The sequence below is a fragment of the Pipistrellus kuhlii genome, unplaced genomic scaffold (assembly GCF_014108245.1).
Source record: "Pipistrellus kuhlii isolate mPipKuh1 unplaced genomic scaffold, mPipKuh1.p scaffold_m20_p_11, whole genome shotgun sequence".
Classification (NCBI taxonomy): Eukaryota; Metazoa; Chordata; class Mammalia; order Chiroptera; family Vespertilionidae; genus Pipistrellus; species Pipistrellus kuhlii.
In genome coordinates this window covers 35749616-35774661 of record NW_023425416.1, presented here as the reverse complement: position 1 = coordinate 35774661, position 25046 = coordinate 35749616, and the positions used below count along the sequence as shown (strand labels likewise).

Sequence of the window (25046 nt, the reverse complement as noted above, 5' to 3'; positions counted from 1 at the left end):
CATCAGCAAATGCTGTTAACTCTGCTTTCAAAAACATATCCTGAAAGTACCCACTTCCTCCCACCACTCTCCCTCCAATTAATACCCTGGTCCAGTGGCTGACAAACTCATTAGTCAACAGAGCCAAATATCAACAGTACAACGATTGAAATTTCTTTTGAGAGCTGAAAACCGACTTCTGTGCATGGGCCACGAAGTTTCAATCTCATGTACGTGCCCGCCGGCACATGGTATTTTGTGGAAGAGCCACACTCAAGGGGCCAAAGAGCCGCATGTGGCTCGTGATCCTCGGTTTGCTGTCCACTGCCCTGGCCTAAGCCACCACCAGCTCTCAATGATTTCCTGCCTGATTTTCTTTCTTCCCCTATCCACTCCCCACCCACCGTACACCCTCGCTCCCTCATCCCCACACGGAGCAGTCTGAGTGATCCTATGGAACATAGGTCTCTCAGCAGGACCTCCAGTGTCTTCTCATCCTAGAGCAGCAGCCAAAGTCCTGACAATGGCTGCATGGCCCTGACTGATCTGCCCACCATTCCCAACCAGGACTCCTCGGACCTCGTGGCTGTACAACTTCATCCTATCCTCATCTCCCTCCAGCCAGCTAGCCTCCTTGCTGTTAGAGAACCCACCAAACATTGCTCTGCCTCGAGACTTGTGACTTGTAATTTTCTATCTCTAGAACATTCTCCCCTCCCACCCCTCCCCACAGCACTTCCTGTCCCCCTCCTTTGCTTTATTTATTTTTTTCATGATCATCATGATAAATCTGACATACTAAATTTCTTTCTTATTTGTTTATTGTAGTTGTCCCTTCTCCCGACTTCTCCCTCTTTCCTGCCTCCACATATAAGCATGTTGAGAGCAAGGATCTTTTTTGGCTGGGGTTCCTTGGTATATATATTTAATAAATACTGGCTGAGTGAAAGAAATTGACTTCTTTCAAGTTGATGGCAATAATAAACACTGTTTTCATTTCTTCAATAAGAATAATTAGCATTTACTTTGCTTTTCATTTGTACCAGGCTGAGTTCTAGCACTTTACATATACTAGCTCACAGACATCCATAAGGTCTCTTTCATTCCATTGGCCTTGCTGTACCGATGAGAACACTGAAGTGCAGAGATTAAATTCCTTACCCACAGGGATGCCGCTAGCTAGAGAATAGCAGAGCTGAGATTTGAAATCAGCAGTTTGGCTCGGGAGTCTGTGAACTTCAGGACACGTTAGCATGAGCCAGTGCTAACAAACATATATTTTACTTGCTTTTTCTCAATTCCTTTCCCCTGAGACCCAAATTTAGTCTCCAAAGCAAACAGCTCACCTTCCTTGTACTTCCTGCTCTGGTCCAACAATCTATCATCATGAGTTCACTCTCTCCTTTCCTGTACTTCTTATTTCTGAGCTTTAATTTAGAGCCTACACTTTCTCCCCTAAAATTGGCAAATAGGATTTTTTTGGGGGGGTGGGAGCAGGAGGCTTCTTATAACTTTGTTATTGCCAATTTCATGAAGAGGTAGAGTCACAGTCAGTTAAGTTTGACTGGAAGAGCAATAGAAAAGATTTCTCTGAAGATAACTGGGCTAGATTTCAGCAAAAACTCATCATACTGTTAGAGCTGCTGCTTGTTTAGGCAGCTTTTATTCTTGTTAGACACCCAATCATCGGGGATTGTTAAATATTTGGTTTGTACCCCCTGGAGAAAATATCACATTACGTTCAATGTACCAAAGACTAAGACCCTGAGAGAAGAGAATGAAAGACAACAATCACTTGCTTATAGCCTGGCTTGAGAAGGGCGGTTTCGGAAACCCTGTGGTTACTCTGAATGTCATAGAAACGTAAGAAGGGCAACACCCATGTGGGAAAATTTAAAGCTCTGACAGAACCAAGATCCAAGAATTACCTACCAACAAGGAGGCAGGCACCAGGTGCTTAACAAAGGTTTGTTGCAAAAATGCATAAATGAATTCCTAATGGGAAATGGAAGAGTGCTGAGGACAAATACCCAGACTTCCAACACTTGATCAGGGACTACCTATGCTGTTATGTACAATTGTATATGTTGCAAACTGCAAAATATCAGGGGCGCCGATTGCTTAAACTGAGATGCAAACACAGAACCGACTGCTCCTCTTTCCCCTAACCTCTGCCCCATGGCAGTTAGTCTCTAGGATGGTCCCAAGCATCCTTGCTCCCTGGTATTCATTCCCTGGTGTCGTCCCCTCCCACATCATACCAGGGTTAGCATAATACTAAAAAGGGATAGAACAGCACTTCCGAAGCTAGCGACCATCACGTGAGCAGCCACACGGAGAGGCCTGTGTGGGTGGGAACTGAGGTCTCCCACTAACAACCACATGAGTGAGCTTGGAAAACAGGTCATTCCACCTCAGCCAAGCCTCCCGAGGATAGAAACCTGCTTGGCTTCTTTGGTGCAACCTCATGAAAGACCCTGAGCCAGAAACGCCCAGCTAAGCCACCGTTGAACCTTGAGATAATAAATGTTTGTTATTTCCAGCTGCAGAGTTTGAAGGATAATTTGTTATGCCGCAGCAGGTAATTAATATACATGCTTTCTGTTCTCTAGTGATGAAGTTCCCTCCTCGAGTCCTCTATGCATCAAAGATGTTTCCGTAGAGCAGAGTCTTACTCCTGAAAGGGGCTATTGGATCCAGCCGCCCAGAAGCACAGAGGGGATAAGTAGATGCTTAGTTATGGGGAAAAGGTCTGAAGAGAAAGCAGAGGCTAGAAATGGAAAAGAAGAAGCATGGTTCAGAGAGGCCAACTTTGGGCCCCGTAGGAGTAAGAAAGGAAGCATCTGCTCAGAAAAAGATGCTTTTCAGAACAAAGGAAAGAATAATGACTTGTGAGAGTTCAGATCTTTGTTCAGCAGTGAGGTTGTAGATAAGGTTTTTTTTTTTTTTTATTATAGTCATTACTAGAGGCCCGATGCATGAAGATTCATGCACGAATGGGCCTTCCTTCCCCTGGCTGCCGGCACTGCCTTCGCTCTGGCTGGAGCCACCTTTTGTCTCAGGTTTGGAGCCACCTTTCCACCTTCCCACGCTGCCCTGTGGTGACAGAAGTGTCCCATCCCACCCGCGGCTGCTTTGCACCTACATATGCAAATTAACCCACCATCTTTGTTGGGTTAATTAGCCTGCTCACTCTTGATTGGCTAGTGGGCATCACTACAGTATGGCCAATTTGCTTCTTACTCTTTTATCAGTGTAGATGTTGTTATTAATATAATGCATAAAAATATCTTAAACTTAGGGAAACAAGTAAAATCAGAAAGAGGGAAAGCCTTGCCCTAATTCACACCTTTCTTAGGCAGCACAGAGATGCTGTGAAACTGGGATATCTGGATTCATGATCCTGGCTCTCTTTCGTCCTTACTGTGATGATGGACAAGTTACTTAATTTCTTAGTGACTCAAATTCCTCATCTACAAACAAGGCTTATTTTAATAGCCAATACTTATCGATATATAGTATATGAGAGATAATTAAATGAGCTCATACACATAAAGGACTTGAAACAAAACTAGTACCATAGAAGTATGAGTTGCTATTCTTTCTGATGTCACTCTCAAGCCTAGGAGTTATTCTCTCACTTAAGTTTGCCACTTCTTTTTTTTTTTTTGCAAATAGTCTCCTGTCATTCACCGAAGGATGTCTATACTGTTTAAAAGCCTGTCCCCCTCTTTGCTGTAAGCTACCCAGGAATAGAGGCAATGCTTATTTATCTCTGACCACACTTCAGAATGAGAGTAGTCATCTTACTACTCCTGTCTATATTTGGAAATGTATAGATTTTTTTATAACAGCTTTATTGAGATATAACACAACTCACCAATTTTAAATGTATAATTTAATGGTTTTAGTATACAGTGGAGCCTCATGTCTCGAACTTAATTCATTCCAGAAGGCTGTTTGAGAAGTGATTTGTTTGAAAATGGAATTATTTTTCCCCATTAGAAATAATGTGAATTGAATTAATCCGCTCCAGACCCCCAAGTGATTCCCTGTTTCAACCTTTCTTATAGACAGTTCATGTCTAATGTACTGCCCAGTTTATAAATAAACACTTATTTTCTTAAATTTATAGAACCACCCCCTACTAGCCTTAAAGGGACTTTTCATATATATCACTGCCTCTGAAATGCTACCACCAGCTAACTGCTTTTCCTTTACCCAATCAACATCAGTTCTCCTACCTATTCAATTGTCTGTGATTGCTGCTTTGTGAGCACTTTCATACCCTTAGCAACATTAGCACTCTTGATGGCCTCTTTATGTTTTAAAATGGTGCTAATGCTCCATTTTGCCAGAAAACAAAAGCATTTTCTCCTTAGCTTGCTTCCTTCCAAACTTTTTTTTGTCATGCTGAGGTACCAGCATGAAAGGGTTGCCTGTTCAAAAACTGAAGTTTAAGTCCACAAGGGAGACATTTTTCTCTGTGAACAACTTGGTCAAGAGAACTGAGTTGTTCCCGATGGGAGACATTCGGGAAGTGAGGTTTGACTGAATTCACATATTCATGGGAAGGCGCACTTTCTGTGAATGAAGAAGAATAAAGACTCATCTACTTTCATTGATGGCCTATTCATCTTATTTTTCTATTGACCAGGGTCTACTATGAAGAACCTATAGGTAACCATTCATTTGGGCTCTCTGAGATTAATATGCAAACCAGGGTCAGATGAAATGGTAGCATCACCAGAGAACCCAGGGTTGAGGCCCTCCCAGTTAGTGGTTTATCTTATTGGCCTGGTCCTCAGGTTGCATCCTGGAATACTGTATCCCAGCTGTATTCCTTGTGTCTTCCAGGAAGCAGACCCAGATGAAGTTAGGAGCGCAAGAGATTTATCTGTTTACCCATGAAAGAAAAAGGAAGGGGGGCAGGCATAGGCAGGAAAATCCTTCAGGCTACAGTAAAGGTTTGACACATGTGCAAAGAGAGAGACAGGAAGGAGGATGGGGTAGACAGAACCTCAGACTACAGTACAACTCTGAGGAAGTCTCGCCTAGCCTAACAAAAAGCTCCAGCACAAAGACTCCCCTTATATAAAGGGGTCTCACCTTGAGCAGAAATGGCCAGATCCTACTTTTCCATTATGACTGGCTATTTGCCGAGACTGACTAAGAAGAGCATGCCCTTGGTTCAAAAGCTAAGACGGGTCCCGAAGCACTTACCGCTGTCAGCTAACAAAGCTTGCATCCGATAGACAAGTTCTTTCTTGAAGAGTGGTCCAAGCCAGTCATCTCCAAAGTTGCATACTCCCTTGACCATTTGTGATCAGAACTCCACATTCTGGAATGTAGTTGGACACTAGACTTCTGTGTGTACCAGAATATGTGCCACGGAATTGCTAACTTGAATGACCTCCTTCGCTCATACTGTTGTTCAACACCCCCACTTTAACCCAGGCTATAAACTTTGTGCTTTGATCATGGCTGATATCCTGCTGCTAATGCTTCCCTGTGCTTAATAGTGAATATGTTCAAGCCCATCCTGTACCAAACTTTCTTTAGACTGGCCTCAGAGAGTCAAAACAAATGCCTGAGTTTTTCTTGGGAGGCTTGGAGAGAGCAGAGTATTAGCTTTCTTTCTTTTTTAATTTTTATCTGTCTATCTATCTATCTATCTATCTATCTATCGCTGCAAACAGCTTTATTGTTTCATTTGGTCCAATGCATGGGAGAGGGCTTTAGGGTGGTTAAAAGAATGGCTAGTGGTTTTGGAGAGAGGCTCAGGCAAAAGCCAGACACCAGGGGAATGCAGAGGGGCCCCTCAATGGCCTCTGGGCTCCTGATCGTGCTTGAGGGTGAGTCTCTGGAAGAGATACTCGCCCAGCCCAGCCTGGAGGCCCGCCAGCCTGCGGTGAGCCAGGTGTGGCCCATTTTCTTGATGAGTCTCATCTGCTCACCCCGGAAGTGGTTCTCCAGGAGGTCACAGAGATGAGGGTCAGTGCAGGCAGAACCCAGGGCCTGCAGCTCCACAAGGGCCTAGCTCAGGTTCCTCTCCAAGGCCCAGGTGGCTTCCATGACAGCCTGAGTTTTGCCCGTTCATCCTGGGAGGTTTCAGCACTGGAAGAGAATGCGGCCACTGCGCTGGTTTTGCATCTATAAGAGACACACGGAGTGCTCAGCTTTTCCACCAACTGATGGAAGAAATGGCCCACGCCTTCAAGAGCCACATCCTTGAGGTAAAAAAGCAGCTCAGAGAGAGGTAGGTGTGCAAGGCCCGCAGATGCAGGCTGGCCAGGCGGTTGGCTGTAGCCTTCACCTCGGTGGAGTAATTCTGACGAATTTGGTTATTGGGCAATAAGGAGTTAAGTACCGAAGGTGTTTCTGAAGGTGTTGACTGGATAGGATGCAGGAGAGTGGCCAGAGGCTGGAAAAAGGGGCAGGCTGAAAAAAGGGGCAGGCTGAAAAAAGGGGCGTCCCTGGGTCTGTTCCATCCAAACACGTTGAAGCAAGAGACAGATTTGGGACCTCCGAGGGCACTGCCTATCTTTCTTATTAATGCCTAAGATTGTTCTCTCTCTCTTGAAAGTAATAGAAAGAGGCCCACTGAAGTATGCTCTGAAGAATACATAAGAATTCGAACATTTGCTTCCTTTTCTCCCCTAATGTGTTCCAAAACTGCATACCAAAGAGTTACACACTGCTAAGGAAGATGAAGATGGAATAGCTAAAGTCATTTTCCTATTTGGCAGACATATACCCACCCCTCCATCTATCCTCAGCATAACTTTGCCAAAGATACAACAAGCTTTTTAACTCCTGGATTGTAGAGTATTAATAGATAGAGACACTTGGTAGTTATACCGGTTAATAATGCGGATTTTTTTCATTAGATGCAGTTACACGTATGTTGAGAAGTATGTGATTTGATATGTATGCTATTTTGTTGTATTGATAACAAGCTTCAAAACTTCATATGACAAATTTTCTGAAGGTGTTCCACATCATAGATATTTTTACGCTTAAAAATGTCAAATTTTGTGCCAAAAAAGAGCATTTGTGGGAAGTTTTAATTAATTATTTTGAAGAAAAGTGCTAGGTAGGGATGGAGATTACTTTGAATAAAGCACTTTTGATGTTTCTCTTGAAATTACCGTGTTTTCTTTGATCACAAAATCTGAATTATTAACCAGTTAGCGGTTAATCCTTATGAAATGGTTAATGGTTAATCTGCATTATGAACCAGTATTAATCATTAACTGGTTAGTAATGTGGATTAATCATTAACTGGTTCATAATGCAGATTAATTATTGACCAGTTAATCAACATATGTGGAATCCCATCTACTGAAAAAAATCCGCATCATTAACCAGTACAACTAATAAATATCTCTATGTAGCATATATACAATTTATTCTTAAATTGACTCTAAAAATGTATAGTAAACATTGAGTAATAAAAATTGTTTTGCAAATACTGTTAACCAACTGCTAGATTCCCCCTTTCCCCAATATATAGACTAGATTTTCATCAGTGAAATCTTAGAATATATGACGAATCAACCACATTATTACTGCTAAATTACATGAGTATTTCTTTCAGTCACACAATTTAGTAGTGTAAACATCATATAGAATTTTTAAAGCTACTTAAGAATTGTAATTAAGCCACACACACCACTTAGTTATTTTTCCTTCCCCTTCCACATTCTCTTTATTTTCTTCACTCTTTGCTTTCATCCCTCAGTCACAGAATCATATAGGGTCAGGGAAGATGGAAGAGAGTGAAGAAGATGCAGGCGTCTTCAAACTATGGCCCGCGGGCCACATGTGGCCCGCAGAGGAGTCTGATCCGGCCCGCCAGGTTTTTTGGGCAGTGAGCGCAGCCGAGGTGTTACAGTAGGAATTAGTAGTTCATATAGTCCGGCCCTCCAGCTCTCTGAGGGACCATGATCTGGCCCCCACTTTAAAAAGTTTGAGGACCACTGAGATAGGGCCACAGTTGAATCTAACCCCGTGGTTGGCAAACTGTGGCTCGTGAGCCACATGCAGCTCTTTGGCCCCTTGAATGTGGCTCTTCCACAAAATACCATGGCCTGAGCAAGTCTATTTTGAAGAAGTGGCATTAGAAGAAGTTTAAGTTTAAAAAATTGGGCTCTCAAAATAAATTCCTATCATTGTACTGTTGATATTTGGCTCTGTTGACTAATGAGTTTGCCAACCACTGGTCTAACCCATCTCACCCTAGAATCCAGAATATGAGGTATTTATGAGAGTGGTAGAGTGAGCTCTTAGGGAGGAGCAGGGATATTTGAATGAGGACCAATGAGTGTCCTGAGAAGAATTGACCTTAAGGAAAAAAAGAGATGGGGAGGCTTGGAAAATTTCTTAAAGGACAATGAACACATCACTCTGGATAAAAGCACTTTTGAGCACACAAACTCTGTTGGTTCCTGATTATTCCAACTTAATCCCTGCAGACTTTCAGTTAAGTCCAAGGGGAAGAAAATCTATGACTAAGAATGAATAGCTACTTGCCCATAAAATCTGTCTGACGTTAGGGTGTCCTGGCTTAACAATGCACAGTGTAACATAAGCAAGGGAAGGAAGTCAGGTATTGCTGTGATGAGCGAGCTGACAGGACAGGGGAGATGGGACCAGAACACAATGACTTGGCAGAGTGGAGAAGCTCTTGCCTAGAGAGGCATTGGCAGAGAGCTATTTGGGGCCATCACAGGTAGACAGCAAATTACCTCTGGGATTTCATAGGCTTTGGAGGCTTCAGAAAATGTCATCACTGACAGGAGCCAGAAGTAGAAAGAATGGGCTGGATCCTGAGCACGTGTAGGAGCACCTCAGAGGTGACGGTACGAGGGACTCAAAGGCATTCAAAGCTCATGGCTATCATGGAAAAAACGGTGTAGGATGCCCAATCCAACCACTTTCTGATTTAGAATTCTTTCAAAATAATTTGCTTAAATGTCTCCAGTGATGGGATCTCCTACTTCCTCTGATAGCTGACTCTCTCTTTGGGCAGTTTTGATTTCCTCCATCCTAAATTGCCTCCAGGTCCTTTCTCATCATGCTTTTAAGGGATACAGAATAATGCTAACAGCTCCACTGCAAGAAAGTTCTTTCATTGTTTTTTTATTTTATTTTATTTTAAAAATATATATATTTTATTGATTTTTTACAGAGAGGAAGAGAGAGTGATAGAGAGCTAGAAACATCGATGAAAGAGAATCATCGATCAGCTGCCTCCTGCACACCCTCCACCGGGGACGTGCCTGCAACCAAGGCACATGCTCTTGACCAGAATCAAACCCAGGACCCTTCAGTCCGCAGGCCGATGCTCTATCCACTGAGCCAAACCGGTTTCAGCTTTCATTGTTGTTGTTGTTTTTTTTTGTTTTTTTTGTTTTTTTTTTAAAAAAAGGGCTAACACCTGCCTCCAGTTGTCTCCGCCCTGAAGCAAACATACCCTTTTCTTCTTTTATCCCTCATGTGACACAAGTTTGTGTTCCCTCGCCATTTATTTCACACTCTATAACTTGTCTGTGTTTCTCTTAAAATTTGGCGTGAGTTGCTGAACACAATATTCCAGGAGGAGTCAGTTTAGCTGAGAATGGAAGGCAGCTATTTGTCACCTGTTATCTCCATCCCAGAAATTCTGGTTCCAAACTCCTAAATGTAATTTGAATGCCCTTGCTGCATGGGATATTGCTTTTTAGCTATACATTAGATTAGGGTCAAAAGAACTTTAAAAATTTGTTTTCAGGAGACCCACAGCCTAGAAAACAATCTTGGCAAGTCAATTCTAACTTTCTAAATCTTTATCTCTCAAATTAGCATGCACCACTACTCCTTGGGCCTATGGAAAACAAGGTTGTCAGCATGAAAGAATAGTTTTACCCATTTCAGAAGTTCTTAATCAGTTCTCTTAGAAATGTGTTCAAGGGGAGAAACAAAGGTATTGATGGAAGGTAAGAATTAGGTGTTTAAAAAAATTTAATTCATTTTAGAGGAAGGGAGAAGGATAGAGAGTTAAAAATATCGATCAGCAGCCTCCTGCACACCCCCTACTGGGGATGTGCCCATAGCCAAGATACATGCCCTTGACTGGAATCGAAACTGGAACCCTTCAGTCCGCAGGCTGACGCTCTATCCACTGAGACAAACCAGTTAGGGCAGAATTATGTACTTTTGTTTCATATCCCTTGTAGAAGAGTAATTTAGGTGGGATTTTAAAATTTGTTTTTGGAATTATATCTTGCTTTCATTTGGGTGGTAAAACTATAAACTGATTCCTTTTAGAAATTGCCAACCTGGGTGTAATCTATAAAGTATGCACAATAGCAGATTATTAGTATTTTCTTTCCAATAAGAATACTTTTTTTCAGCAAGAAAACTTTGTTATATAAATACATGTACATTGTTAGCTAGAACATTTCTGGCAGAGGCATGAATAATAATCCAATCAGGGTAGACAATACAATACAACTTCATTTCATTTACACTACTGATGGTTTGTTTACTAAGCTTTTTATCCTCCACATCACGAAGTCAACTTCCCCAATATTTCCCATATTTTTATGTTCTAATTTCGAATAGCTTAGTTATATATAAACATGCCCTTATTTGTTTCATATTTTAAAATACCAGATTGTCTCATGCTTCTTTACCTTTAGGTATTATTCCTGGAATCTTTTTGCTCCCTAACACCACTGCAGGAGTTGGTAGTTTAAACAACAGTAATCATTTAGTTTGCTCATGAACCTGAAATTTGGTCAAGGCTGGATAGGAAGGCTTATCTCTGCTTCCCTGTGTCACCTGGAGTGGTCTAACTAGAGCCTGTAAGACCAGCATGTGTTGGTGCTGTTGGCTGTCAGAGAGGGACTCAATGGGAGTCCTGAGCAGGGACCTTAGTTTCTCATGACCAGGACTTTCCCTGGGCTTCTTGGCTTCTTCAGAGTATGGTGGCTGGATTCCAAAGAAAACCAGACCAAAACTACATCATCTTTTCTAATCTAGCCCCATAAGTCACACTGTGTCATTTCTTCGCATTGTATTCAAGGAAGCCAACACAAATCCACCCAGATTCACGGAGAAGGGAATTAGACTTCACCGCTTGATAGAGGAGTGAAAAGTTTCTATAGGGTTCTGTGAGACTGTAGATACTGCTGTAACCATCTTTGAAATTTACAGTCTGTCACAGATACCTCATTTCCTTTGCCTTCCTCTCTATGTTGTCTATGGAGTCCTGTTCCGCCCACTATGCTCTGCTCAGCCAGTACTCACCTCTGCTGTGTCACCTATGTGCCTCATATTTTCACCTACAATTCTCTTTATACCATGTCTTACAATTATATATTTATGTCTAACTTTCCCATTAGACAATGAGCTCCTCATGACCAGAACTGCAAATACTGTTGGCCCTCAACCAGCCATTGCCAATGTGCTCAGTCCTAGGTGGCGAAGGGTTGGGAATTCTAAAGCAACCTTTCACTCCCTTAGATGTCACTCCCCTTCCTTTACTGAGTTCTGCCCTTAGACCAGCTCAGTGTGGCTCCTGAACTGGGCCACTGCCTTACAGCTTTGCTCCTCAAGTGTAGCCCACACAGCAGCAGGAGAGCATCAGCTGGAAGCTTGTTAGAAATGCAGACCATCAGGCTCTACCTCAGACCTGCTACATCTACACTGTAACAAGATCCCAGTGATTTGTTTGCATAGGGAAGTTTCAGAAGCATTGCTTTGAAGGACTCCTCTGGCTCCCTTCTGAGTAGTCTGTGGGGCTAAGGGGATATGACTATCTGGAGCCCATGCCTCTGGTAAAAAGAACTGCAAAATTCCTCGCCCAAATAGCTCTGAGAGAGCTTTTTACTACCCTGTTTCCCCGAAAATAAGACAGTGTCTTATATTAATTTTTTCTTCCAAAGTTGTGCTAGGTCTTATTTTCAGGGGATGTCTTATTTTTCCATGCATTAGGTCTTATTTTTGGAGGATGTCTTATTTTCGGGGAAACACGGTAGCAACTGCTTCAACCTCTGTCCTGAGTCTGTCCTCCTGAAAGCAAACTACCTATGTGTCTAGTGTGCGCACCCCTAGGCTAAAGGAGTGGTCAAGGGGAAGCTAGTTGTGACAGGGCTAAGACACACACACACACACACACACACACACACACACACACACACAGACTCCCTCTCTCCCTCCCTCCCCCATCAATGTGAGACAGGGGAAGGGGGATGGGAACTGAAGACAGCAGGCTGTGACTGGGACTTCCACTTGTACCCTTGTCCCTGGGTCCCACAACAGTGAGGGGAGCAGCTAACAGAGATACTCATTTTTCCAGTCTCTCTGGAAAGATTTTGATAAGAAGGATTACATTGAATTTATCGATCATCTTGACAATATTTAGTCTTCCAATCCATGACCATGAAATGTCTTCCCATGAATGTAGGTCTTTAATTTCTTTCAATGATGTGTTACAGTTTTCACTGTACAAGTCTTACATCTCTTCTGTTAAATGTATTCCTAAGCATTTTATTCTCTTTGTTGTTATTGTGAAGGAATTGTTTTCTTGATTTAACTTTCTCATAGTTCATTGCTAGCAGACAGAGATACAATTAATTTTTGTATGTTGATCTTGTAATCTTGCTAACATCCTTTATTAGTTCTGGTAGAATTTTTGTGGATTTCTTTGGATTTTCATATAGGACCATGTACCCTGCAAATAAAGTTTTACTCTTCTCCTCCCCCCAATCTGAATGCCCTTAATTTAAAAAGAAATTTTGTTTTGGATTGTACTAACTATAGAAACTCCAGTGCAAGGTTGAATAAAATTGGGGAAAGCAGACATCCTTGCCTTATTGCTGGTTTTAGAAGAAAAGCACTAAGAGCACTCAGTCTTTTAGCATTAAGTATGAGGTTAACTGTGGTTTTTTATAGATGCCCTTTATCAGATTGAGGAAGTTCTATTCTTAGTTAGAGTTTTTATTATGAATGAAGGTTGGATTTTCCAAATGTATTTTATGCCTCATGAGATTATCTATTGAGATAGTTTTTCTTTTATTCTACTAATCTAATCCTTCCTTCTTTCTTTCCTTCCTTCCTTCCTTCCTTCCTTCCTTCCTTCCTTCCTTCCTTCCTTCCTTCCTTCCTTCCCTCCCCCCCTTTCTTTCAGTTTTTTTGTCATTTAAAGTGTGCTTTCAGGAAATTTTAGGGCGTGCTGAAGTTCAAAGACCAGATTTTTAAAGTTTCACTTCCTCTGTGTTTTTTTTTGGAGGCAACTAATTTTCTGGGTTGAAATAAAATAATGTGATCATCAAATGTTATCACAGCCTCCTAGTGGCATGATTCTATTTTCTCTTCTGTTTCTTGAGCTTTAACTAGTCTCAGGACTTTGTTAAAATATATATATATTTTAAAATTAGACGTCTACCCTGGCTGGTTTTGCTCAGTGGTTAGAGGGTAAGTCCATAGGTCATGGGTCGGATTCCCACCCAAGGGCACTTACCTCAGTTTTGGGTTTGTTCCCCAGCCCCAGTCTAAGTGTGTGTAGGAGGCAACCAATTGATGTGTCTTCTCATGTTGATGTTTCTCTCTCTCTCTCTTTCTCTCTCTCTCTGTTTCTTCTCTCATTTTCTCTAAAAATCAATGCAAAAAGTATTCTCAGGTGAGGATTAAAAACAAAAAATTTAGACATTAGACTTTTAAGGAACAAATGTGTATAAATTGAATTGATACAATATTTAAACCCAATCAGGTAAAACCTACCATCAAATTACCTCCTTCTCTATGATTGTTTCTTCAAATCACCTGAAAGCAAGAAATATGTCTCCAGATACTCCTTATCTAGAAAAAAGTTAAAGAAGTAGAATAGAGGTCTGGAGGAAAGAGATGATACTGTACAGATAAGGAGTCTGGCAAGAATGTGGCTGAGTGAGCATTTTAATGAACTCAGATTCTTTATCCTGATAACAGCAAACATTTACTGAGTGCTCACTTTGTCTTTGGACTATTCAACGTGTTTTAAATGATCTCATTTAAATATTACAGCAACCCTATGGGGTAAATATTGCCCCATTTTATAGCAGGGGAAACTGAGGCACAGTTTCTTTTGGCACCTTGACCAATGCCGTGCACTTAATAAATGGTGAAGCCAGTATGGGAACCCAGGCTGAGTGACTCTAGTCTGTGTGCCTAATCACTGTGCTATACCAACGTGAAGAATAGGCAATCTTAACAGTGGTTCCAGTACTTTGCAACTTATATAGGGTAAAGTTTCATCTCCCATATATATAAAAAAAGACCCCACCCTTTATCATTATATCTGATGCCTAATGTCAGAATCAATCCTTTGAATTCAGTATCAAAAGTATTGTTCATGTACTATGACAAATAACCTATTGGAAATGGGCAAAAGATTTTAACCGGTACATCAGAAAAGAAACTGTATGGCTAAAAATAAAAGCACACAAAAAGATATTGATCATTGTTAGTCATCAGAGAAATGCAAACAAAAATCTTGAGGTACCACTACACACCTATTCAAATGGCTAAAATGGAAAAAGTGGACAATACTAAGAGTTCATGAGGATGTGGAAAACTGGAGTGCTCATTCATTGCTGGTGGGAATGTAAAATGATGCAACCACTTTAGACAACTATTTGGCAGTTTCTCATAAGGTTAGATATAAACTTACCATATGATGCAGTAATTCTGACCCAAGGTATTTACCCAAGAGAAATGGAAATTTAGATCCAAGTAAGAGCTGACACAATGGAGGTAACAGCTTTGTTCATAAACATGTAAACAGTCCCAGTGTCCATCTACAAGAGAATGGGTAAACAAACTGGGCTTATCCATACATGCAATAATATGAATGAAACTCAAAAGCCATATGTTGGGAGAAAAAAAAAAAAAGCCAGACACCAAAATGATTCCATTAAAATGAAACTCTATCGCAGGCAAAATTCACCTATAATGACCAATAGCATTAGTGGTGGGCTGGGGCTGGGAGGTCAGGTATGGGGTGAGGTTAACTACAAAAGTGCAGGAATAAAATTTTGGGGTGACTGGTAATGTTATATTCCTTGATTGTGAATGTATTTGCATGAGTATATTTTTATCAAAACCCCTTGCACTTAAAATAGATAAATTTTATTGTGTGAATATTATATTTCCAAAAAGTTGACTTTTAAAATGATATGCATAATGGAAATACCCAAATCAAAACTGTTCTTGGTGATTAATTCATTGTTTGTTTTTGTTCATCTAGAAGCCAGAACAGAAGAGACTTTATGGGAAGATGAAAAAAGGTATAAGGTATGATTTTCTGAGATGCATTGTTCCAGAAGGAAGTTTGGGTGACCTGCTCTTTTGGGGAAATTCTTTGGTGACTTGATGGCTGGAGGGAGAGTAGCCAGTGTGATGGGGGCTGAGGGAGGTTGGGGGAGGGGGTGGACATGGAAGGAGGCTAAAACAAACTGCCCGCTGTACAGTGCCCCTCTTGGTAGCTATTTGAGAGCCATTCATTTTATTGTTACATTTCTACTATAATTACTTTGTCTTTAGTTTTTCAATTTGTTGAACTTCACTCTCCTAAAGGGAGTGAGAAAGAAAATGTCAGGAGAAAATAGAAAGGTAGAGTAGAATTGGACAGAAGTTGGAAACATCCAGACAATGACTGCTTGATTATGTTGTAAATAATTTACTTCTGAGAAAAACAAATGGGAAAGCCCTTAGTGGAGCAGGGAGAAGGGGATTGGGGTGGGTTGTTTGAAGGCCAGGGAAGCTGGGCCACCATCTTGACTTAATGATGTAGGTGTGTGTGTGTGTGTGTGTGTGTGTGTATGTGTGTGTGTGTACAGGCATCAAATAGCCCTAGGAAGGGCTGTACTTTAGCTTATTTAATTTAATCTTTAAATATTATATAACAAACTGTAACATGGTTTCCCAACTTAAATGTGTGCAAGACTTGTGGCAAAAAGCAGACACCTAAGCCCCCTCCTAAGACTATACTTCAGTGGGTTTAGGATCTGCATTTTTTCCCTCTATAGTTTGGATACACTCTCTTTATGGACTTGGAGAAATACTCACTTAGAAGGTTATAGGTGAGAATGAGAAAGCATCATTTTGATGACCTTATTCATTCCAGAGACAGGAAAGACAAAGAGACCAAAGGAAATATTAGATTAAGAAGAGCATCAGTATTTATTTCAGTAAGCAGTGTTTGTGTGTGCGTGTGCGTGTGCGTGTGTGTGTGTGTGTGTGTGTGTTTAGTAAGAGAGCTAAGTAAGATATTAGACAGCCTCGCTATTTGGTTTAGTGGGCCTGCAGACTGAAGGGTTCTGGGTTCAATTCTGATCAAGGGCACATGCATGGGTTACGGGCTCTATCCCCAGTAGAGGTATGCAGGAGGCCTCTGGTCAACGATTCTCTCTTTTCCTTTCTGAAATCAATAAAAAAAAAATATTAAAATATATATATATTAGATAGGAGCTTGGGGCCTTCTGGTCAAGGAAACATATGCCTCCCTACATATCACACTGACCCAGACCTGGGTTTTAAGGATTCTTCTCTTTACTAGAATATCCCTCAAATCCTTTTCTTCAAAGCCCATCAAATCGGTAGCAAATGTGAAACATTTGTTGGCCTGTCCCCCTAATCCATCATAGTACAATACAAAAAGATACGAAGAGGCTAGGGTGGATAAAGGAAATCAATACCTGTTTCCTGTTCTTTACCTTGAGATCCTTTGTCTGATTTCAGTATGCCTTCAACAGAATAAGAAACATAGCCCGAATTCCCAATCAAAATCAGATAAAACACGGGCAATATGACATTGTGTCTCTCCTTTCTGCAGATAAGAAATTTGAGTTATAACAGGGCCAGATAGTCCGAGCCCTCTGTAGCTTTTTAAGGATTAGAAGGGTTTTCTTTTTGCATGTGTTACACAGTAATTTAATCATAAGATATTTAGAAACAAAGCAAGTGTTCCAACAATAGAATGTCAAGCAAATTGAGCAAAACATTTAATTCCCCACAAATTACAACTTACAAATTACAGATTACAAAATTGCAATTTAGATTGTAATCTTTCTTTTAAAGTCCCTGAATTCTATTAAACTCTTTGCACCTGACCAAAGATAAATCTATTTATATTTTTCACACTTTGACAACACAAGCAAAACGCTAGTTCCTTCATAGTTTCTAACCTGGTGACCTCACAAAACAGTTGTTGCAAAACGTTTTCCATACTGCCTTTAATTTAAATGGTCTATGATTTTTTTTTTATAAATCTTTTTTTTTTAAATGTAACTAGATCTCTCATCTAGGCACTTCCAAAATTGCATGCTTATACATAGATACTACACGTTTTCATGTAAATTGTCAAAAGAATTAAGTAAAATAATCAACAGAGTGTTTAATTTTCACTATGACATCAAAGTTGCTACCACCAAACCTAACTCATTTCTTTAAAATTGTCATACAGGGAGAGAGAATAAGCCCCTTTCTTCAGCCTTTTAAGAAATGCGTTTAGTATTGTTCTTGTGGAAAGGATCAATAAAGTTATAAGAGACGCTAAGAAAAAAGAGGAGGAAAACAGCCTATTTACGGCAGATCTAATAAAGCTCATGTGCCTGCCTAATAGCCCTCTTTTCCCACCTGCACATGGGCACCAACACTGGTGGCTAATGTTGACTTCCTTTTGTTTTGTTTATCATCATAAAGCAAGGGTTGTACCCTTAAATTGCCCCCATAAAAGAGGGAGTTGCCTAATATCCAAATCCTTACAGTGTTCCTCTTGTTATGGGGCTATCTCAATGTTTCAATTTTAAACAACAAAGTACTATTTGGGAATAGTTATTAGCCTGGAATGACCCTCCTTAACATGGGTCTAAGATGCTGATAGAAATCACCCAATGAAATTCGTTAAACTTTTTTAAAGGAGACAAAGAAATTTAACACAGCTATAATTATTATTAGTGGGAGTATAATCTCCTAAATACTTGTATTGGATAGCATTGTAAAAAAGCTCTTTAAAATCACTTTGAAAAGTAATTCAGAAAGGGCATTGAAGAAATTGCTACAGGGTGAACTAAAGACAAATTTTCCTAATATTATGCAAATAGGCATATCTGATTTAGGATAAATTCTTTAATAGCACCATGCATGGATTTCAAAAGTGCTCTATTTCAACAATCTGGACAAGAAGATGATGTATTCTGAAAAAAACTGATGGATGAATTCAAGATTAGTTTTAGTTAAGAAAATGATGTATTTTGTTCATCTATATTGGGATTGCTCTGATGAAAAAATTATTCCTTATCCTTAGAAGAAGTGTACATAAGTGTGCTCTTTTGATGGCATTTACTTATAGGAAAATGTGTTATCATGTTAAAATGCAAAAAAAAAAAAAAAAAAAAAAAAAAAAAAAAAAAAAAGGAGTGATTAGCAAATTTGATTATCTCCTCTTCCCACTTTGGGGCACAGACAGTGACAAGGAATGGAACAGTTGGGCTCGGCTCCCACCTGAGTAATAACACTGAGGGCTTATTAAAGACTGATGAGCCCACACTTTGGGGTATGAGTTCTCCACCCATAACCTCTCCAACCGCTTTAATACACACAGGTTACCTGTGTGCTTTTAGTCCCAGAAAAGCCCGCCTCTGTGTCTTTGTTGAAGCATTGCCCCAAGTGGCTGAAATTCAATTTGCCTTCATGTGGGGAGTGGAGAGAGCTGGGAATTTAAGTTCTCCTCGAGGCAATCCCTAACCAATGCTTGATGGGTGTGAGGGTATATTAGTAAATATGTCAGCTCCCTTGTCCCTTGATGGAGACAACTCTGAGGAAGTATTTACACTATCCCCAAAACTCCCCTAGGGAATTGAGCTGAGCTTGACACCCTTCGTCTATTTCTGGTCTATTTCTCTATTGGCTTGTTCTGGAAATGTTTCCTAATAAATCATTTAACATGAATCCTCACCTTAAGGTCTGTTTCCAGGGAACCCACTCCTAAGACATGTAGCTCATTGTTGACCCTTGCAATTGCCTTGTCTGGATCATGGAGGTCAGCCACATACCTGAATCTAAAGCATGCTACCTACTCCTGGAGCAGGAAATGAGATGGGCTTTCTTTTTTATAGGGGAGCCTCCTCACATCTCTCCTTCAGGACCTAACTCCTCACCTCCCACACTGCAGGGAGTCCTAGCAGCTCACATCCTTCTCTGTGAATGGCGATTAGTCAAAGGACAGCCCCTATGGCATGGCTGTTTACTGTGTGAGTTCAAAGGCCAAGCCCCCTTGTCACCATCTGGGGTACCTTTGAAGAGCTACTCCAATTCCAGAATTATCAGCGGGCTGAGGACCTGTTACAATTCTTTATAAGCCTATTCTTTCCTGTACCCATGCCTGCTTTTCTTACTCCCCACAGGTGTTCCTAAGGACATTCTTCCATAAAACTTTTGTGAGTAAATTTCTATTTCAGAGTCGGAATCTATTTCCTGGGAAAACTGACTCTAGATATTCTTCAACCCAAAGAGAGGGATCTGAACTCAGGTTAAGAGATGTCAGCAGGTACAAAGAGTCTCAGAGGAGTGTCTTGTCCAAGGTCACATAGCTTGTAAGGATTGGCAGTGTGACTCAAATCACCTGGATATGAATCTGGATTCCCTTTTCATCTGCACATAAAACAGACAAAATATGTGGCTCAATTTTATTTTCAAATTATGTGGCTCAGTAGGGAATTTTTAAATTTTTTTTATTTTAATAGTACATTAAAATACTTTATTTACTTTTAATATTTTTATTTTCTTCTAATGAAAACAAGTACTAACTACTCTTCAGGGTGAAAACAAGTACTAACTACTCATATTAACCTTTTCTCTACCAAGTACACTTTTCTTTATTTGTGTTCTCACCAAGACTAAAACAGGAGTATTCTGGCGGCCAATACTCAGAACTACAGCCAGAAAAACATTGTGTGCTTTTAGGATAAGCTTCTGTGAGTTGGAAGAAAGTTTCCATCATGTACTAATGATAACATTTCCCTTGGAAGCAGATGCCCAAAAGAATAGCAGTTTAATGGGAAAACTTTCATTAACTTTCCAGACAGGTTTTTGTCGACTACAATTAATGACAAAAGGTCTGCCTGAATTAGGACACTGTGCTTAATACACACACACATATACCAGCTCATGTTAGCCTCTGTCAACCAATAAGCAACTAGGACTAAATAAAAAATGTTCATTAAGTTATCTATTGTGCCTAGCTCTGCTATGGCTTCAGAAAATGAATAGGATTATGCCTGGTATTTTGCCAGGTATGACATAGTATTAATAAAAAGAAAGACATAATCTCCTCTGACGTGAAGTTTTAGAAGAAAATAAATCCTGAAGAAAGTGTTCTTAATAACATTGAAGATTAGCTCTACAATATTTTATAGATATTTATTAAATGCATTATATTAGTACTGTTGAGATAGGAGAGGAAGCAGTAAAAGGGAAAAATGAGTTGAAGTGAATTCGAACTGGCTGGCAAGAAGGAAAGATTGATAAAGGGGACATATCTGCTATTTATTGGTCTTTCCCAATTTAATTGTTTTTCTGAACTACTGTGGAAATTATTCTTTCTTAAGTTGATGTGCAAGAAGATAATAATGTTCTACCACTGTCCAATAGAACTTTTCTACATCTGCCATGTCCAATATGATAGTAACTAGCCACGTGTGCCTATTGAGCACTTGAAATATGACTAGTGCTACTGGAGAATAAAATATTAATTTTAACGAATGAAAATTTAAATTTAAGTAAATAAATGTGGCCAGTGGCTACTGCTTTGAATAGTGCAAACTACAATTGTGTAACAGAGTGAAACTTTCATTTCTTAACATTTATCATCAGAATTCCTTTAGGTACGAAATTGCCTTTCTTTGGGGTGACCTGTGTTAGGCCCATGTGGGATATGTATTTCACTTTACATATATTAGCTTATTTAATTCTCAGTTTAACTCAATATAGTTAATCCAATAGTTATTAGTATCGGTTCCATATTAGAGGTAACAGTCTGAAGAGATTAAGTAACTTGCCAAGAGTTACATGGTAAGTAGAGGCCGAAAGACATGACTGTCAATAGGTGCTAAGGCATCCTGGTAGAGAAACAAACTGATTTGGCATGAATGAAGGGATGGTCTGAAAAGATGAGAAGAGTGAGAAAGATGGAGATCCGAGTCTGGGACTCTCTGGGGTCAAAAGCCCAAGAGGCTAAGGCAAGAGACTACTCCAAGGTAAGAGCCATGCAGTAAATACCATAACCACGAGTCACACAAGGCTATTTTTAAAAAAATATTTATTTATTTATTTATTTATTTATTTTTAAAAATAATTTTATTGATTTTTTACAGAGACGAAGAGAGAGGGATAGAGAGTTAGAAACATCGATGAGAGAGAATCATCCATCAGCTGCCTCTTGCACCACCCCCTACTGGGGATGTGCCCACAACCAAGGTACATGCCCTTGACCGGAATTGAACCAGGGACGCTCTATCCACTGAGCCAAACCGGTCTCGGCGCACACATGGCTATTTTGTAAATGTAAACACTGAGTCAAAGAATAGTGAGTTCAAGGATGGCTGTATCTACTGAGCGTGGGAGGTGATTTTCATTTGATGTAAAACTTACTTTCATTTTTCTCTCAAATTGTTCACAATCCCGTTACGTTCATGAATGCTCTGTAGAGGAAGTATAAGTTGAAGAATGTGCTGCATTTCTTACCTAGGTCAATATGACATGGTATTTTGGATGACCTTCAAAGGGAAGAGGCTGGAGTCCGAGGTGATCATAGAAAGTTGTAAGAAGTATTGTTGGGTTAGGAGAAGTGCTTGAATTTTCATAAACTATAGAATTAGGGAAGTAATGGAGATTTAAACTACTTTTTACTAAGATTTGTAGATATTGTGACTTCTTGTTCCAGGTGACAGTATTCATATGATCACCCCTATAATGTGAAAAGGAGAATTATATTATACTCTGTTCTTGATCTTGAAGTCTTTAAAACATTAGTCACATTTTTTTTGAAAGCCACAATGTGTATTCAGTTTTTATCTATTCATCCTGTTATTGGTTTTAATTCACCATACAAGCTCCAAAAAAAAAAAAATAATAATAGTGGTTAGCAATCTAACTGAAAGACACAATTTTAAGCATTTTGTGTTTTAAATGTATTTAATTCCCACATTAGCTCAATGAGATAGTTATTGTTATTCCATTTTAGAGGTAATGAATCCAAGACACAGGAGATTAGGTAACTTGCCATGAGTCACATCGTGAGAGGCAGAATTTGAATGGATTTGTCCCTAGATGCCAATAAGTGCATTTCCTTTGTTTCAATGGGCAGATAACCAGAGTGCCCTATGGCTTGTTGGCTTGGCTCTGAGTCTCTCCCTTTTGTATTGTCTTCACTATACTTCATGACAAGAAGAGCTGGCTCTGCAGATGAATGTAAGACATTCATTCATGTGCCTGTGCTCTCTGGGAGTGTGGAGCTAGAAAACACCAGGGGTATCCTGAGCTCTGCAGTTACCAACCTCTACCCTTTGGGTGGGGAATGAAATGATCTCTGACCAACTGTGCAGCTCTTGGAAGGAATTTGCTGCCAAGCTATGGAGACTGTCTGGATGTTCTCTGAACACTTGGTTGGCACCATTTCACCATCCATATTAGAGATAGGAGAACAAGGAGTAGTGCTATCAGCAATCTATAATTAATTGTACATTATGAACTTGTGGAATATATAGGTAGTGCTGGAGTGGACTTTAGCAGTCATCTGGTCTAGACATTCTTGATGGCTGGGCTGTAGATCATGTTTCAGAATCATTCATGAAGATTTAAACTCATCCAGGTCCTACCCCTGGAGACTCTGATTTAATAAGTCTCTGCTAGGGTCAGAGCACATGTACTCTAAGGAGATGTCCCCTAAAAAGAAATTCATGCCCAGGCTGGGTGACTCAGTTGGCTGAATGTCATCCTGTCCATCAAAAGATTGTAGGCTTGATTCTTAGTCAGGGCACATACCTAGGTTGCAGTTTTGATCTCCAGTAGGGGAATATACTTGGTAAGGGAGGCAACCAATGGATGTTTCTCTGTCACATATTCCTTCTTTCCTTCCTTCCTTCCTTCCTTCCTTCCTTCCTTCCTTCCTTCCTTCCTTCCTTCCTTCCTTCCTTCCTTCCTTGACACACTCTCTCTCTCTCTCTCTCTCTCTCTCTCTCTCTCTCTCTCTCTCTCTCTCTCTCTCTCTCTCTCTCTTTCAAATTAATAAAAACAGATCCTCAGGTGAGGATAAAAAACTGAGTAGCAATATTTTGGGTTTAGTTGTTATACATACCATTTCTTATGTGTGTGTATTTAAAAAAATTTCCAGTAGTTTGAACAATGTTAGAAGGAATATCAGATTAGAATATTATCATTCTGTAACTCCTAATGAGTCAATAGATATAGGCAATGGTTATTAATAGCAATAAATCTAGACAATGAGTAGTACATAAGAATATTGATGTGATGTACAAGATTATTATAAATAAATATTTTAAGCTATTGTCCCAAAAAAAGATTCCCAGGTGACTTTAATGACTTGAAAGGTTGAGAACATTGATCTCTCTCCCCTTCCTTAGTCATATGAGAAACAGTTAAGTCGTGGAACAAATATCAAAATAAAGCACCCACTCAGAGATCCAAACATGTTTTATTATGTAAGGTCTTTCCCTCTTCTTATAATGTACTGAGTGGTTAAAGAAAAACAACAACCAATGTATGTATCCTAGCAAGATATGCTTAGACTCAGTTTCTCTATCTCAAATTTGGTAGTTCCTAGAGATGATTTGGGTCAGTAAAATACTATATATTGCAGTATCATTACCTGCCAAGTGGAGAGAGAGAGAGAGAGAAAAAAAAAAAAAGGTAGTTAATGTAATTAGTGTCCCTATAGTGATGGTCCATATATTATGTAATCTTGTAATCTTCTAAAGAACTGGGTGGTAGAGAGAGTAGCAGATGTTGTAATATTCTGGAAACCAGCTTTTTAGGAAGAAGTTTATATTACTGATTTCGGTAGTGGAGGAAGTTGAAAAGTGGGAGGGGAATAGTAGGGAAAACCCTTTATGGAATCTAGGGCTCTCAAAAGCTTCAGGGAGGTAATGCTGAAATAGTTCAAGCCCTGGATTTTCTCTTGTTAAAGTTGATTTTGGAAAAGCCACTTAACCTTCCTGAGCCTCAGTTTCCTCTGGCATAACAGGCTATACTCCACAAGACTGTTGTGAAGACTAAATAGAGTGATGTAAGTGAAAGAGTCTTGTAAACTCTGTAACACTAGGTAAAGGTCATTACCCAGGCTCATTCATTCTGCAAATGCACTAGCTCAGTCTTTGACAGTTGTCAAGTTCAGGAATGTCAAAAGAAGCACTTGGATTTCTTGCAGATGGGTGATTTTCACTGAATCTTGATTGTATCACTGTTGTCATCTCTGGCTAGAGAATCCATGATGTCTTTTTATTTTTATTTATTTTATTTTATTATTATTTTATTTATTGTGGTAAAAATATATGAAATGCTTCACGAATTTGCGTGCCATCCTTGCGCAGGGGCCATGCTAATCTTCTCTGTATCATTCCAATTTTTAGTATATGTGCTGCCGAAGCGAGCACCATGATGTCTTTTTAGACCAAATAATATAATTTCTATTTATTCTCTCATCTTAGGCAGCATAAAAGGAAGAGGGAGCGGGATGGGGTGACATGGAGAGGACACATAGAATGAGAGGAAAATAGGAGTTCAGGCTGCCACACAGCTCTTTTAAGAAGCAATATTTCTCACCCTAACCAGTTTGGCTCAGTGGATAAAGCATCGGCCTGTGGACTGAAGGGTCCCAGGTTCGATTCTGGTCAAGGACATGTACCTTGATTGCGGGCACATCCCCAGTAGGGTGTGTACAGGAGGCAGCTGATTGATTGTTTCTAACTCTCTATCCCTTTCCCTTCCTCTCTGTAAAAAAATCAATAAGATATATATTTTTT

The 25046-nt window shown here is 40.0% G+C and overlaps 1 non-coding gene across 1 annotated transcript; it reads right to left on the bottom strand.

Annotated features, from left to right (window-relative positions):
* Positions 1–24569: 24569 nt before the first annotated feature.
* LOC118715836 lies at positions 24570–24677 on the bottom strand. Its single transcript, XR_004986980.1, has one exon. It is a non-coding gene; the product is annotated as a U6 spliceosomal RNA (small nuclear RNA).
* Between the last annotated feature and the right edge of the window lie 369 nt (positions 24678–25046).